The 17,580-nt window shown below is 40.3% G+C and overlaps 1 protein-coding gene across 1 annotated transcript in view; it reads right to left on the reverse strand.

The window, feature by feature from the left end:
- The window catches only part of KCNB2 (potassium voltage-gated channel subfamily B member 2), a 394,577-nt gene extending 377,632 nt beyond the window's left edge, over nt 1-16,945 (reverse strand). The window contains exon 1 of the mRNA XM_036830516.1: nt 16,848-16,945. The gene's annotated coding sequence lies outside the window, so the exon portion shown is untranslated. The remainder of the gene's footprint in view (nt 1-16,847) is intronic.
- Nucleotides 16,946-17,580: the final 635 nt, after the last annotated feature.

The following is a 17,580-nucleotide window of genomic DNA, read 5'->3' on the forward strand; positions in this document are numbered from 1 at the left end:
CCCAATGTATTCAAATCACAATGTATAGGTGACCATATATTTAGACTCAGAGCAGACGACTGTGCAAACTCACCTTAGGATCCTCAGTGTAACCACATCCATTGGTACGCTTCCCTCTTTTCCTGACTGTGCATATTCAAAATGATGTGTTCTAGTTTCCAGCATGAAAAAAAAAACCAATTTCTAACAAATCAATGGTATCCTTCATTAATGGATCTAATTTTAAAAATAAGAACGTGTCACAAGTAATTTTATGCTTGATTTTTTTCCCCCTGTGCATTAAGTAGAAAAGGGAAGAGGTTCACTGAACTATAAACATCCATCGCCATATCCCTTATATGAATAATGTTTTCCATCTGCCCTTGTCATCAGTGAGGATCATTAAACAGCATTTATTAAGCATCCATCTGTGTATGGCACTTTATAAATATTCCTCCCCAGGCCCCTGCCCACTTTCTCAATCTACCATGTGTCTCTGTTGTAGAAAATGCTAGGGAGCTACAAGGATAATAAATAATTAATGGTAAGAATGTTAAGGCAGATGGACGAGACGACCTACTAGCATCTATGAATCTTAGGATGCTAAATTTACTGCTAATAATATAATTTAGCACAATTTGATAAGAAAATATCAAAGCATTTGATGACAAAAAAAATCAGCTCATTATATTCCACCACCAATTTCTAAAATAAAAATGTGAAAATTAGGGACCACAGATGGACTGACTGAAGCCCTGAGTTCATGTGATTTGTACCAGATGATACAGTCTTGAAATAAATAATGTGAAACACAGTGTGGAAAAATCATAAAAATTATGGTTGCAACAGTATAATAGGGAAAGTGACCTGAGCCAAGGGTGGATATATTCAGAAATAAGGGCAAGCCATTGTTTTCATTGAAAGAAGCAGTGTGGTTAAGGATGGTGAAATTATGGATTTTCCCCCGCTTTTCAGTTCTTCTTTAATGTTATTCTATTCTTTTTTTTTCTTAAAGAAAAAAAAACTAATTATATTGGTTTTAGTGATGGTGATATTCAAAACATTCTTTTTCACCTTTGCAAGCCTTATGTAGTCAGGATTATAATAAAAGAGGAAGTCAGTGTAAAATAGCAATAGCTATGGGTTTCAGATTTGCCATTTGGATTTTGTTTCAGCTTAAGATCAAAATGTCCATAAGTAGAAACTGTATTTCCTAGAAGGTAGGGATATTCTTGGACTTGTAGCTGAAGGACAGCCAAAGTTATGATCTCATTTGCTTTGTGACTTTGGTTAATAATTATCATTTTTATCACTTTCCACATATTGAGTGATTATTATATGCAGCCACTGTACTTATTCCACTTAATTCTCATAATGAGAATTCTCATTAATTCTCAATCACCTTGGGGTGGGTATTATCATCTTTGATTTACAGATAAAGAAATTGAGGTTCAGAAAGGTAAGTGCCTTGCTCAAGATGACATAACCAGTACGTGCTCATTCCAGGATACCAGTGAAGCAATATCTTAACTCAAAGCCCATGTTCTTAACCTTCTACGACTCTGGGGATTCTCCTTGAATGGCATGATTCTGGATGCCTTAGAACGATAAATAAATAGAAATATGAGACCAATATTGAGCAATCTTTTTAGCATGATAGAGAAGGAAAGAATGAAATAATTTTTCAAATAATTCCTGTAACACTATGTCTATCCCTTGGCCTAGACAGGTGGCATGTATAAAATATATTAAATGGAATCATTTTCTTTTGGATAGAGATGGTAGGGTTGGCAACTGTTTCTGCAGTTCTAAATTTTCAAAACTAAACATAAATTTTAGTGTGTGGCTTTCAAAAGTAATGCTATTAGCTGTAGTATTTGAGATCTACAGTCAAGATAGATGCTTTAAAAATATTTTTTAAATGTTAAACATATAAAATTCAGTCTTTGGAAGGGCAACACTGGTAGGTTTAAATGATCTTCCCAGGGTCCATTCCACATCAGGATGAGAAGCCAAGTCTCTTGTTCCTGAATCCATATTCTTTCCACTAGACCTTGCTACCTCAGGGCTTCAGAAATAAATATAAAATTAGAATGATGGAAGAGAAAAAATGTGAAGCAGGAGCCATCTAGCTATTTCACACCCAGTTAAACCTATAAATACTGATGATTTGAACCTAATTATTAATGATTCCTGACTACCACATAAATCTGTAATTTCTACTATTCCAATAATGGTCTGAATGGAAAGAGATCGTAAGCTGTAAATAACACATACTGACTTAGATCCATGATTCCTTTCTCATTACCCTCCTTCCTTCCAAAACCATGTGTTACTTGGCTATTAGTATATATTGAGTGCAGGGGGTACAAAATTGGGTAAAGGCACCCTTGCTCTCAAGGAACCCATAGGATTACGGCAACGAATATTACAGAAAATTTTGGATTTGTGCTTTTAGCATGTGTTGTGTAGGCTCAGGCAATACTGTGTACTTAAATATTTATTTGACACCGAATTAAAGCTTCCTACCTGATTTAAACATACTGATGTAAAGGAAGAGAGAGGTAATGAAGATGTCTTAATTCACGGGGCTTTGTAGAATACAATCTTCATTTATTGTATGGGAGCTATAGCCTTAGTCACCATTTGGAATATCGAAAGCTCTTTGAGGTCTTAAATAAATTAATGAATTTGATGAATTATTTAATTAATTCATTATTTATTTAATTAATTCATTCAACAATATTTACTGAGTATCTATTACATCTATTACATATCAAGCACTGTGTTCCAAATGCCATAAAATGCCCCAAACCCTTACTATAATGTTCTACTTTAGCTGTGTGTGTATGTGTATATATATATATATATATATATATATATGTGTATATATATATATACATATATATATATATATATATACACACACACACATGATTACAAACTATGTTTATTATGCTGGAAACCAAGTATTTTGCTGGGCCTGAATGAAACCAGAAGTCAAGTTAAAGAAGTAGCCTTTTAGTAGCTTCTAAGCTTTCTACATGCACTCTTTCTATAAAGCCTAATGAAAATGCTCTCCTTAGAATTAGAAAAGACTAGGATTCCAAATTTAAAATGACATTTATCTCAAAAGTAAATTAATATTTAACGATAGTCTGATTAATAATTGTGATTTTATGAACTGGAGACATTTAGCATGAAAGCCCCTAGACACATTTGTTCTATACAGACTAGGGAAAAGGGCTAAAGATGGACCATCTCTTTTCAAATGTTACTTTACTGTTATGTTTCAGAATTTTTCCTTCTAAACACCACTTTCTCATCCTGGTATTAGCTTACTGGAAAGCTTTTCTTTTGTGAAAAGCAGAATAAGGATTCAAGAGCTCCAGTCCCATGAGGACTTTCAAAGGATTAAGAGCAACTATAATGTTATCTAGGTGATAGCTGTGAAAAACAAAAAAACAGTACAATGCTTCAGCTTACTTTTTTTACATATTAAATACTGAAATCATTATATCTGATAAATCTCCAAAAATGTATTAATTGGCCTGTCAAGAGCTATCATCATTTCAGATTTTTTTTTCCGATGAACTGAACTGTTCTTTGGCTGGTTTTTGTTAATGATCTGACCTGATAAAACGGCTTTTGTAAATAGGCACAAAAGTAAAGAAATCAATATGTGAAATAAAAGGAACTTGCTAAAAGACACAGTGTCGTGTCTGTCATTTTAGAGGTTAGAAAGAAAATAAGAACAGAGGAAGGAGAAACAGAGAAAAGAGGAGGGAACAAAAACAGAAAAAAAAAATCCGAGATGGGAAAAGTGGGAGTGAGAAAGCATTTAAGGTCACATTACACTGATACTTACAAAGATAAAGTTCTACCTTTGTATAACATTTTACATTTTGTACAGTTCACACAGAGAAAGAAATGCCTTCGTTAAAGAACAATTCCTACGGCTAGAAACAAGACACAGGACATTCAAATCTCTTTGCTAGGAGGTACTGGGAGATCCTCATCAGAGTCAAAATAGGCATTGGACTCCAGACATGTTAATATATGGTTAACTGGAGGCCAACACTGGTTGTAAATGGATATTTCTAGAATTTAAACCATACTGCTTTTGAAACTTAGAGTTTCCTAACTTAGAGTCTCCAGGCCTACACTGTCTCATACGGTAGCCACCAGCCATAGATGGCTATTTAAATTTAAATTTAGAATATAATTTCTCAGTCTTACAAGTCAATTTCAAGGGTTCACTAGCTTATGTGGTTAGTGCCTACCATATTGGAGAGTACAGATAGAGAACATTTCCATCACTGCATCAAGTTCTACTGGAAATCACTGGTCTAGCCAGCCTTCCCGTGAAGTTATGAGGCTTAGTATGTTCTGAAGTAGGGATGAGAGACAAATTCTACTGGAAGCGCCATGTTCTGCCTCGTGTGGATCTCATTCCACAGTCTCCATTCTTAGCAGTGGTAGCCCCTGGACCTCTGCTTACAAACTCTTCTCCATCCCAGATTCTAGGACCATCTGGCTCTCGTCAAGAAGAATGTAAGACTGTGTGAGTGCAAAATAGTGCAGGGCCGTGGCTTGGCAGTCCATCACCAGGCAGACTTGCTCTGTTCCTCCTCTGCTCAACACTGGCCAGCAGTTCTTGGTTAACTGTGTTCTTGGTGCTGTTTTGTGACCTAGAACCTGAGGCAGGTCCTGGCTCCATCCATCATTTGTTGATCCATCACTGGATCAACAAATAAACAATGAGCATCAGCTATGTGCCTGGAGTTGCAGAGATGTGATGGATAAAGCAGTGAAGGAGAAGGACAGTCCCTGCCTTCACTGAGTTGACATTCTCACACAGGAAAATGACACCTGGCAGGTAATTACCCACAATTTAAAATGAGAATTGGGGTAAGTGCTGCAAAGGAGAAAACAGTGCTAGGAAAGAGAAGAATGAAGAGACCTGTCCCATTCTGGGAGCCTGAGAAGACTTCTTAGAGCAAGTGACTTCTGACCTGAGATGAGAGACACAAGTAAGAGTTAAGAAAGTGGGAGAGAGCATCCCTAACAACTACGTGTGCAGGCCTTACGGCAGGTAATCCCAGGCACCTAAGGGGAACTAAAAGAAACCCAGAAATTGTAGCAGCAAACGAGGGGCGAGTGGGCGTGAGATGACGCTGGCGGGCAGGGGCCAGGCTGACCAGAGCCTGTTATGCACAACAGCTTTACACTAGTGATGCTCTGGAAAATGAAGGAGGAATATGGTAACCCCCAAATTAAAGATTTAGGCCTTTATCCTAAGAAAAGTGGGAAATCGTTCAAGCGTTTTAGGTAGATGAGTGATGTGATCAGATTTGCCGTTTATCAAAAAAGCAAAGGGCGGGACTTCCCTGGTGGCACAGTAGTTAAGAATCTGCCCGCCAATGCAGGGGATACGGGTTCGAGCCCTGGTCCAGGAGGATCCCACATGCCGCGGAGCAACTAAGCCCATGCGCCACAACTACTGAGCCTGCGCTCTAGAGCCCACGAGCCACAACTACTGAGCCCACACGCCACAACTACTGAAGCCCGCGTGCCTAGAGCCTGTGCTCCGCAACAAGAGAAGCCACCGTAATGAGAAGCCCACTTACTGGAAAGGAAGAGTAGCCCCCTCTCGCCCCGCGCAGCAATGAAGACCCAACGCAGCCAAAAATAAATAAAAAATAATTTTTTAAAAAAATCACTAAAAAAAAAAAAAAGCAAAGGGCAAATGGATTAAGAGGACAGAAGAGAAGCTAAGAGTCTGAGTAGTAAGCTTTAGTGGAAGTTGAGACAGAGGTGTTGGTAGTTTGATGATGGTAGAGGAAAGGGCGCTGTCCACTGTGCCTGAATCCCTGAGTTGATAATGTGACTATCACGGGGCTTTCCTAACACACACCTATGCCTAAACTGGTCTGAACCCCTGCTAGTTACTTAACATAGACCGCTTCCTAAACTCTAAGTCCCCCCAAACTATAGCATTTGGTCCTATGGGGCTGGATCATCTTAATCTTGCCTGCCCCACCTGCCCCTGCCTGTCTAAATCTCCAAATACTCCCTGTTCTCAGACTAGCATCCCCCTATTTGGCCAGGACTTGCCCCAGTGCTCCTTCAACCTAACATCCTGCCTACCTGGACCGCCATCTGCCATCTGTCTCCACTCACTCTAGATGCCACATTTGCCTACCTGGTTGATCTCCTTTTAGGACCAGCCTATCCTGACATTACTGAGTGTTCACTGCTAGAAGATAAAAGGAGAGAGCAGAAAAAGAACCAAATAGCTCAAGTCCTGGAGTCTGCAAGAAATAAACTAGGTGATCAGAAGCAGAGTATAAAAGTATCTCTGGGTAACAATGGCGACATAATGGCCCAACTCCCCTAGTTCAGCAAAACCACAGCCTGCATGCTGTTCCTCACTCCAGAAGTGCCACCCTCACCTTTTTGTTTTCAGGAGGCTTGCCTCGGCCGATCACCTTTCTTTTCCAAATAGCTCATAAGGAAACACTGATCGTTTGAGCCAGGGCAGACTCACTGTACTTGGCCACTAGAGAGGAAACTGGGGGTTCCTATGTTTGCCTTCAGGTAGACTGTAAGCCCAGCAAGGGTAAAGACCAATTTTGTTTAACCTGGTGACCCAGAAGAGTGCTTTACATATGAAAAGTGTTTAATAAATATTTGCTAAGTGCATATCTTCAAAAAAACTGGCTACAACTTGGAGCCAACTGGATTATGAGAAAGCAACAAGCCCTCTTAGTGAAAGAACCGCTGCTTTGTCTCAGAAAAAAACATCACGGACTTTTCCGCTATTCCAGGCAAATCCCCTTGTGGACCAAGTCCACTGGCACCTTGCGAAAGGATAGAGGGAAAATTTTAGATGAAGAGATGTGAGGAAGAGTCTAGAGCAAGAGAAAGGCCTAGCAAATGGCTGGTATCTGGGCCCCAGAGAGAACGGGCTGGTGAGCAAACCCCCATGGTGAGAAGTGGTAAATACATTTCTAAGAGCAGTGACATCTCACATTCAGTTAGAATTAGTTTCTGGTCTATGGTATAATTACCATCCTTCATCCCAAAGCACTCCGCCAGAGTCTGTAATCTACAAGAGCCTTATACCAGGGATGATTTAGAGAATGAAGGAAAATGTGTGGTAGTCCCAGAAGTCTGGGTCAAGAGCCAAAGACAGGACAGGAGTGAGATGGGGGAGATGCCATCAATAGCGTGGATTAACTAGTGAGTGAATGCAGCTCAAACCCTTCCCCCCTAATCTATTCTGGAGGAAGATGACGGTAGCAGGGAACAGGTCATTGTCTACCTAAACTTAGGTTTCAATTTTGGAAGAAAGAGCTGGCACTGAGACGTTCTGGGGACGCTGGGGTGACATTTCCCAGCCCCCCTGCATCTAGGTGCGCCATCTGACTAGTTGCCATCAGCGGACCATAAACAGAAGTGTGGCTGTCACACATGAGCCAGGAGGTTTAAGAAGTCGATGTCTTTTCAATGCTCACTCTTGCTCTCTCTCCATTGGACTGTTATGTGGGTGAGAAATAAACACTTATTATGTTTAGCCACTAATAGTTCAGTTCATTACAGCAGCTAGCATCATCCTAACTTATTCTGAAATTGATACCTTGAAGTGGGTGCTGCCTGAACAAAAATCTGATTGTGTGCTGTTGGCCATTGCCGAGGAAAAAACGACCAGAGACCTGGAAGCCTGTTACGCCCTGGTAAAACTGTGATAACTTAGAGGGCAGGTCTACAGCTCTAGAGGAAATGGCTGGGAAGAGCCAGAATGCTAGTATGTGATGGTTACTCCTCACTGCCTGTATCAAGGTATTACAAGATAATGGATGAACTCATGAAAGAATTGGCTAGTTTGAGAACAGAAATAAGGGCAAATAGCCAAACCCCTGCTTCGGGGACTCTAAAGGTGAGGAATGACACTGAAAAAGGCTTTGAATAACAAATGTCCATTAAGACTTCCCAGTTAGAAAAGGGACTCAGCCTTGCAGCCAAAGATCTGATTAATGAAGTTACTTAACCACCCAAGCCTATTATTTCAGATGACCCCAAAATAACCACTTGAGACACAGGTGGTTGAGACATGAGCAAAGAAATGAGGAAGGTTCAAGAATTATAAATAGGAAAGAACTTACATGGTAGGTAGTGGTGTAACTGACAGCAAATAGATAAGAAACCTATGAAGATTTTGTGGGAATTGTATTGTCAAAGAAACTAGGAGCCTAATTTCTAGCGACGATAAAACAACCTCGGGGCTTCCCTGGTGGCGCAGTGGTTAAGAACCCGCCTGCCAATGCAAGGGACACAGGTTCAAGCCCTGGTCTGGGAAGATCCCACATGCCTCGGAGCAACTAAGCCCATGCACCACAACTACTGAAGCCCGTGCGCCTAGAGGCCGTGCTCCGCAACAAGAGAAGCCACCGCAATGAGAAGCCTGCACACCACAACTAAGAGTAGCCCTCGCTCACCGCAACTAGAGGAAACCCGTGTGCAGCAACGAAGACCCAACACAGCCAAAAATAAATAAAAAAACAAACAAACAAACAACCTCAAGGCATCCAAACTTATACCAGCAAGAAGCTGGCTGAGAAAGTAATATAACTCCCAAGAAGGATATACTTCTCAACACCCATTTTGAATGTGGCCATGGAGAGTAATGGACGAGGAAGAACCTTCCAGAAGGTGACCAGGGCTACAGAGAACAATGAACAAAGGAGTTCTTCCAAGACAGCAAAACCAGAGTCTAATAGAGGAATTCCCCCTACTGCCAGAGCAGGAGGTCTTTAGCAACGTGTAATGGGATTTCTTTCATATTATGGGCCAATGACTGCTTTATGCCTCCCATTCTTCCCTCTTCCAAATGAGAATTTTGAAGGCAATTATTCTAAACCCGATCCATCATTGTAGAACAGGAGGCCAGTAACCTGCCTTTTAAGTATAAAGGTTTCTGGACAAGGAGGGGCCATATACAGATTTAACTGGGGAGGAGGGGTTTAGCATTATTACCAGTAGAACCTGGACTTAAATGGATGCAGCGACCAAGAAGGATTCAGGTAGTCTCCTGGGGATGACGTTTTCCTACACGTAGCCACAGAGGCAGAATATGATACAAACAGCTGTTTAGCAAAATCTGTGCTTCCCCTTTCAAGATAGAGGAATGTTGCTAGGGAGTTGCTGCCCAGCCAGAGGTTACATATTCCCCTCTATGTATTTAGATAGAGTGATGTGATCATCTCACTAACAGAATGTGAATGGCAGCAAGGTGTGTCACTTCTTGGATGTGCTCATTCTCTTCCACAGCTGCCAGCTAGATGCAAAGAACTCCAAGCCCCTAGTGTAGATTGAAAGAATCTGGGTCCCCAAATCACTGCATGGGACACACACAATGGACTCTCATGTGAGCCAAAAATAATCTTCTACTCTACTAATTACCGCAAAATGGAGGTTTATTACCGAAGCTCAAGTTACCTTAACTAACACAATGACCTTTGAAGAAGAAAGAGGCTTCAAGCGTGCTATGATGGGAGCTGGATGATTTGGAGACACTCGATTTACAACCGTTTGCTACAGAGTATCCAAACCCTTCTCCCCTTCTTCACCATTCCTTTTAAAGGTAAGTCCTGGACCTTATCCTACCTGTATTCCTCAACAGTCTCCCAGGCATCAATCTCTTTTCCTCTTATAGTCCCTCTTCCTCATGCTAGCTCAGAGACTGTCCCCCAGTAAAAGTGGACCACATCACTCTATTTAAAACTGCAGCTGACCTCCACTGCCTGTCCTACAGGATAAAATCCAAGGGGCTTTGCAAGGCGTACAACACCTTTCACGTTTAATCCCCAAGTTCTTCTGTCTTATCTGTCATCACTTCCCTACAACTGTCAACGTTGAGCCCCAATGAACAGCGAAGCCCTTCTGACGACACTGCTTTGCAAATGCTGTTCCCTCTGCCTAGAATGTTATCCATCTCCCTCCTTTTTAGCCTGGAGGCACCTTACTCATCTCTTAAAAATTAGCTTAGATGTCACTTCAACTGTGAAGTCTTGTCTGACACTCCCACGTAGAAAATAAAACTCTGACAGTTATGATAAGATTAGTCAGCTTTGCATATTGTGCCTACTATTACTTTGTTTCTAGTGCTTAGAAATCTAAGGGATTGAATTTTGTTGCTGCTCATTTTATTATTTAGTCAGCCTCTAAACTTCCCTTCCGACTAAAAACTTAGAGAATTCTGATTTTCCAAAATAGCCCAATTATGCATTAGAATTACAGTGGCTTCCTTCTGTAGGAGAATATAGCCATAATCAGTGCTGCCGAATGGGATTAATCCAGTCCTTTTGACTGAGTCTTCTAAAACTGTTAAGTATTTGGAAGGCAAGGCCCAGGAATGCAAGAAACCCTACAATGTGGGTAGAAATTCTGTGTCCTCCGTTATTTTTACACTTTCATCAGACCCATAAGTAAATGAAAAACTTGCTTATTATTATCTGTGACTACATTATAACCTTGTTGTATACAAAATATTTTTACATAGGAATGTTCTAGGAATGTTAACTACCATATTGTGAACTTCACCAGGATTTGCTCACCATTTTGGAAAGTCACATCACCCACTATAACACTGCTCATGTTAACTGATTCACTAATACAACACACCCACATCTGTTTGCAACTGTAGCTGTCACACTCAATGAACATATTTACTTTGTTCTTATTTCAAAATGCCAAATATACAAAAGTGTCATTGATATTCAGTTGAATATTTTCTCTTAAGTCCAAATTCATGCATTTTAAGTAGCATGCATCTGACTGCTTTATGACATCTTTACTGTAGTATACCTGAGCGTACACATATTGATATACTTGCAATTTTCATAAGCTGCTTTCCTTTTATTTCTTCTTTCTATTACAGATAGAGAATTTATATTGATTTTTGAAACATTACATGTGTAGACAGGTTACACTATCTGTAATATCATTTCAGGAAAGTAAAAGGGATATTACAAAACACTGCTTGAGAAAAAGGGGGCATTGGGTCTGACTGAGTAGAGAATCACAGCTACATGCATCTAGGAATTCAAAGAAATCATATTTTTTTTACTCTTGGGATGCTTTTTTTAGGCAACTACTCAGCTGAACTGCCATCCTGCTCCACCAATAGCTTTTAAGACATTTTGTTATGATTTATGTGCCTACATGTGTAGGCTGTGAATGTATGATGTCTTATTCGTATTTGTGTCCCCAACACCTCGCTTAGGGCTTGACACAGAGAAGCAGCTCAGTAGATACCTTAAGGATGAAATAACAAATGAGAATCCTGAGAGGTATGCAGTCCCTGGCTCTCTCCATAGAACTCTGAATCAATTATTCAACATTTTGCCTATACCAATATTATAAAGCTCTCTTCATTCTGCCTAATGTCAGAGTCGGTTACGTACAAACTCAATTTTCTCTCCTCCTTGTTGGGCCAGACAGTACTCTGTGTTCACCTCTGTATCCTGAAAGAACCCTGCATAGAAGCAGCAGTAAATAAGTAATACTTAAATCAAATTATTCCCCGGGAATATTGCTATACATAATGGCTGTGTTTTTTAGTACTAACAGTACTGTACTTCAGGTATATTATCGATTCACAGGGTATTTGTGGATTGGTCTGGACACCGAAGCATCATCTAAAGTACTGCTTCTATAAATGTATTACAAGTTTCAAAAAACCCAAACTTTTAAAATCAACCTTTATGCTCCAAGCCAGTTGTAGGTTGAGAGTTGTCTATAATACAATGCAACTGGGCCTATGAGACCTAACATCTGTGAGAGAAATTCAAATGTCAATCAATCATGAGGCTGTATCTAAAGATTGGATTGTGTGGCATCCTGCAGGCAATACTTGGCCATTTTATCTTCCAGGTTTAATGATGGTATTTTTCACATAAACAGAAGCAGTTGATATTTTGAAAGAACTTCACTTTAAATCTTATAAAAACTTTTCTTGATGAAAAACTCAACTTATGACTTGATTTATGCTTTCATGGTTTTATTATAGTTATTTATCACTTAGTAAAATAAATGCACTCTAGACAATATACTAGAAAGTAAACCTGTTGGGCTTCCCTGGTGGCACAGTGGTTAAGAATCCGCCTGCCAATGCAGGGGACACGGGTTCGAGCCCTGGTCCAGGAAGATCCCACATGCCGTGGAGCAACTAAGCCCGTGCACCACAACTACTGAGCCTGCGCTCTAGAGCCCGCGTGCCACAACTACTGAGCCCGTGTGTCACAACTACTGAGCCCGTGCGCCAAGAGCCTGTGCTCCGCAACAAGAGAAGCCACCACAGTGGGAAGCCCGTGCACCACAACAGTGAGTAGCCCCTGCTCGCCGCAACTAGAGAAAGCCCACACGCAGCCAAAAATAAATAAAATAAATAAATTTTTAAAAATTTAAAAAAAGAAAGTAAACCTGTTAAGTGACTATATTCCTATTTCCAACAATATATTGGGGGTACATTTTACAGAAGAAAAAGTGGGGACAGGGGTAAAAGAAAATTATATTGCAAAACTAATAACTTCCTTTCAATATATGAATATTAAATTCTAAAAAATAAATTTAAAATATTTATAATACTATACTTTATTCAAAATAATTCACATTTTTTAAAAAAAACCTGAAACTGAATATAAAATAAACTACCATTAGAAATTGACCAGTCAAATCATGTGTCTTGCCCAGTGTTAGTCTCTGGTCACTGTAAAGGCAGTACTTCCTAATGTTTTAGCATTCTGATAAAATTCCACCCATCTTTTAAAAATCAGCCTCTAAACTACCTTCTTATTTCAAATTCATAATGAAAGTTTTGGGGTTTTCTCCTATTTAAAATGAAGTCCCTATTTTTGGTCTTTTCCAAGCATTCCCTGTCATAATAACTATGGTATCCCTTAATGGGAGGATATAGCTCCAAATAAATCTAGGAGCTGAAAACATCATTTCTCATTCTGCCAGAGATCACACTTCTTAATATTTAATATCATAGTGGTTAAGTGAAGCCAGAATGCCTGGGTTCAAGCTTGACTGTATCATTTACTTCCTATGTGACTTTAGACAAGAAAAGTCTCTGTAATTTAACTTCTATGTCTATATAACAGAGTATTAGTGATAGCTGCCTCATAGGGTGGTTGTGAGAATTAAAATATTTAGCATTTTTAAAACACTTAAAAAGTGGCTGGCTCAACTATGTGTTACAATAATAGTAATGAAAATAAATTTATTTTATTGACATAAATAAAATAATAATAAAAATGTTATTTATAATAATAACACTTTACTTTAAATTTTTAAAAAGTTTAGTAAAGGTTATTATTATTATTGTTATCTTCTAATAATTCCCCAATGCCTAGACTGTGACAAATTTTCATGATCCTCTTCCTGAATCTGCCTTAATTAATTTATTAAGTATGAAATTGTGACATGCACGTATGTTTGCAAGAGATGCCTGATTTTGAACCACACACACAATTCTTCAACCAGTTATTCAAGTTTTACTCTCTATACTGTAAAAATCCTTGGGGGGCAAGGACTAGGTCTTCTATCTCTTTTGTGTTTGTTACATTCTAATCAAGCACTCTTCTTCTTATACATAATGAGTATTAAATGAATTAATGAGTAAGTTAGTGAGTGGATACATGGCATTAAATCAGACAGCACAGATAGGTACAATTCAACCTACAGGAACAGGCACTTTTCCCTTAAAGATAATACAGTAGGATTTGGCTTACACAGGCCAAGGAGCACTGAGTCTTACACTCTTGACCTTCTGCCAGACAACCTGGATTTTCGGTGAAGAGTTGGTGGGAATACATATTTTAGAAGCTCAAGGAGGAAATAAGCAATGAACAAGAATGGACTATAGATCCAAAGTACAAAGATACTTGTAGTATATGACTAAAAACTTGACGGCTGTGCTGCTTTATAAAGTTTATTTTATCACTTCGGGAGTAACAAGGCTATAAACTCTTACCTTAAAAAATACGCTGAACTTAAAAAATATCACATATAATGCATGTGCACTCTCCACTCCTCTGAAGCCCTTATGAAAATAATAGGCATCAGAGTTTTTTGTAAAATCCACTTGACAAATATAAGTAAACCTCAAGTAATATTACATTCTGAAGTAAATGGAAAGTCTTAATCTTATATATTTACCTTAAAATGTTCATGAGGAGATGTCCTATCAACTTTAATGACGCTTCTTATGATGCTTCTTAGGAATTAGTCTAAGGGATAGCAAATTTCAAGGAACTAATTACTTCCTTATAATTTATCAAGAAAAAATACATTAGATCAGAATGAAATTATCTTGCAGATTTCCAATTTTTTACCAGAAATTTGGTTTACTTTCATAACACACACACACATATATATGTATACATACACATATGTATATATGTGTATGTTTATAATAATAATGCTTTAATTTAAATTTTTAAACATTTTAATAAAAGTTATTATTGTTATTATTACTGTCTTCTAATAATTCCTCAATGCCTAGACTGTGACAAATTTTCATGATCCTCTTCCTGAATTTGCCTTAATTATGTGTCTATATATACTTAATATGTACATACATACACCAGTCTCTCTTTGAACACCATTTCAAAATGCCAGATATAAATTCAAGAAAAAAAATTTTCAATGTGTAAAGAATATTTTCCACAGATACGCAGGCAGGTATGCAAGAAACCTGGACAGATATGCTTTTAAAGTTGCCAAGAATGTGACTGAAAGCCTATCCTGTCATTTTGTTTCACGAGCAGTCTCACTTTTGCTACCATACTGGAAATTAGAAGGGCAAGTTCATGTTCACAGTTGCTCCAAGGCATCAACAAGGAAACTTTAAAAGCCAAACAGAAAAGATTGGCTAAGGTAATAATTTTCACTAATCCCATCTGAATATTCAGCAAACACGTATGCCTGGAAAACTGAACTGTGGGATGTGGAGACAAGTGAGACTGGAAATAGTTTCAACAGATGCACGGATTGATTCTACTTAGAAAAACACAGGAGCAAAAGAAAAGAGAGACACTAGCATTCTCAAAGTGGCAGGCAATGGAGTTATTTTCTGGAAGCAGTGTGTGTATTTGTGTATGAGGGAAATTTGGGAACACTAACACAGAGAGGGCATGGTGCAGGTTAAAAGGAGGAAGAATGCAAAGAGAACTGCCAAGTGATTCACTCCTTTCTCCAAGAGTCTGAGTTGTGCCAGAAAAGGAAAAGGAGTGCATTAGACACAATTCTATTTGTGATAAACAACTGGTCTGAATCTGACAGCATGAGGGAGGGGAGTACAGTATTTGCTTGGTGGAGGCATATTAACTCTTTTAGGTGATGAAGTTACTTTTCATTCAGTGGGGGAAAAGGTGTTTATACATTGGGTCCTCCAAATTCTCAGAACTGTAGCCAAACAAGTAATCATGTATTTATGCCTTACATTAAAAACACCACCTCTAGAAGCAATTAAATGCACAGACACATGTACAGTGCACCCAATTACTGAACTGTTTAAGTTCTGATAAATTTAAGAACCAAGAACTCTCTAGTCCAGATGTCCCTAGAGCTTATTCATGTATGACAAGTAAGCTTTGTACAACTTTATATTTATTCACACACACACACACACACCCCTCTAAAGAGTGAAATAAAGTAAAACTTTATACCTACATAATTTTTTTAATGATACCCTCTTTTTCAAAATCTTTCCTGTAAGTTATTCAGTACCGACAAGTTAGACTTTAGATTTTTGACTGGAATTTATCTTTCTCTTGTTCTATGAAATGTGATTACCTCAACTGATGTTTTTTGGTAAATAAACCAAGAGACCTCTGTCCCACACAATACTACACATTTAAAAACAATAACAAATCCTGACATTTCCTTTGAGCTGAGCTTAAAAAATCAGATTTCCAACAGAATTCCAAAACCCATCAATGCAAAAACAGAAATGTGAAATACTATTTAAAACACTGACATTATTGCATAACTTGATTAGAAGGAATGCTGAACCTGCATGAAATGAACCCAGTGTATATCTGTGCATCCTAAATTTTTCAGTGTAATCTATTATTGTAACACTTGTGCGGTCGTAAATGATGTATACATGGCATGTCTTTGCATACTGCACACTGAAAATTTTTATGAATGAATACACAAAAATGCTCATAATTCGAGAAGATGGATGGTAGCATACTATTTTGAAAACCATCATTAAGCCCTGGAAGCAAACGACGAGGCAAATGGTCGGTGTCTTTTGGTGCCATTCAGGGCAGTTATATTCCCAGGTCCCCTAAGCAGAGTGTGTTGGAAACAGCCATGAAGCTCTTTCCTTACAGACTCATTCTCTCAGGAACCCTGTGCTACAGAACGGAGACCGTGCGCCGCTCGCAGAACAGAATGCATGCACGTCTCTGTGTTCTGAGGACTGTTCATACATCAGAGACATCACACTCCCCGAATCCGGTCCCACAAGTGTGTGCATGTGAGTGTGGCATTTACCAACAAATGAACAGAAGGCAACAAGAGCTCATCTCCTAGAAATAACATCTCCCATCCCTTCCCAGGCAGACTGCTCGGAAGCTTTTCAGGGGCTAACACTTGAGCGCCTTCCCCACGGGGATGGAGTCTTGCATTAATAACCCTCTCAGGGCTAAGTCAGCTTTGTGTGTAAGTCCACTCGGTGCCATATGGCAGTTTCCAATTCCTTTAGCAACTCAAGTCTGGCTAGGCTGCCCGCGATGATTCATTCTTAAAGGAAGACCCCTTCGGGGAGCAGCAATGCCCCCGCCACTTACCTAGCTCCCACCGACCCCGCTCGGCAGGCGGCACGGGCTCGGGCACCACAAAGGGCTGTGGGATTCCCCGCTCCCTCCGGGGCTCCTCTCCCCGCGACGGTGCCCTTCGCCAATGATGTGTCGCTGGAAATCCCCCTCCCCTCCACGGAGAGGAGGGTCTCCCCGGCTGGCTGGAGCTCCTGGCGTTTTTTGGTTTTTTTTTTTTTTTTTTTGGTTTTTTTTTTTTTCACCCCTCTCTGTACATCCCTGACTCTGGTTCACGGTCTCTAGTAGGAAGGCTCAAAGGAGAGGCGGCGGGAGGAAGCTAAGGCATCCTTAAAAAGAACAATAATCTTCATCGATCTTCACCCCCTTCCCCTCGCGGGCCCCCATCCCCCTGCCGCCGCCGCCGCCGCCCAGACAAGAGAGGGCTGGGATAGAAAAGGAAAAATCGAGCGGGGCTGAGCTCGCCGCGCGGAAGGAGCCGGGAAGGCGAGCCGCGCCAGCCGGGGAGTTGCCGCTCGCTCGGGTTGCCCTCGGCGCGGCGGCGGCGGCGGCCGGCGGGGGCGGAGGGCGGTGGGTGCTTGGTGGGTGTGTGTCTGTGGCGGAGCCGGGGAGAGGCTGGGCGCGGGAGGCGAGGCGGGGCGCTCGGGGGCGCCGGCTTGGGCGCGCACACCGGCCCGCGGCCACCCCGCCTCGCGCTCCGCCTCCTCCCGCGCTCCGCGCACCCGCGGGCTGGAGCGACGGCCGCCGC

Source organism: Balaenoptera musculus, chromosome 17 (genome assembly GCF_009873245.2).
Source record: "Balaenoptera musculus isolate JJ_BM4_2016_0621 chromosome 17, mBalMus1.pri.v3, whole genome shotgun sequence".
In the NCBI taxonomy this organism is placed as follows: domain Eukaryota; kingdom Metazoa; phylum Chordata; class Mammalia; order Artiodactyla; family Balaenopteridae; genus Balaenoptera; species Balaenoptera musculus.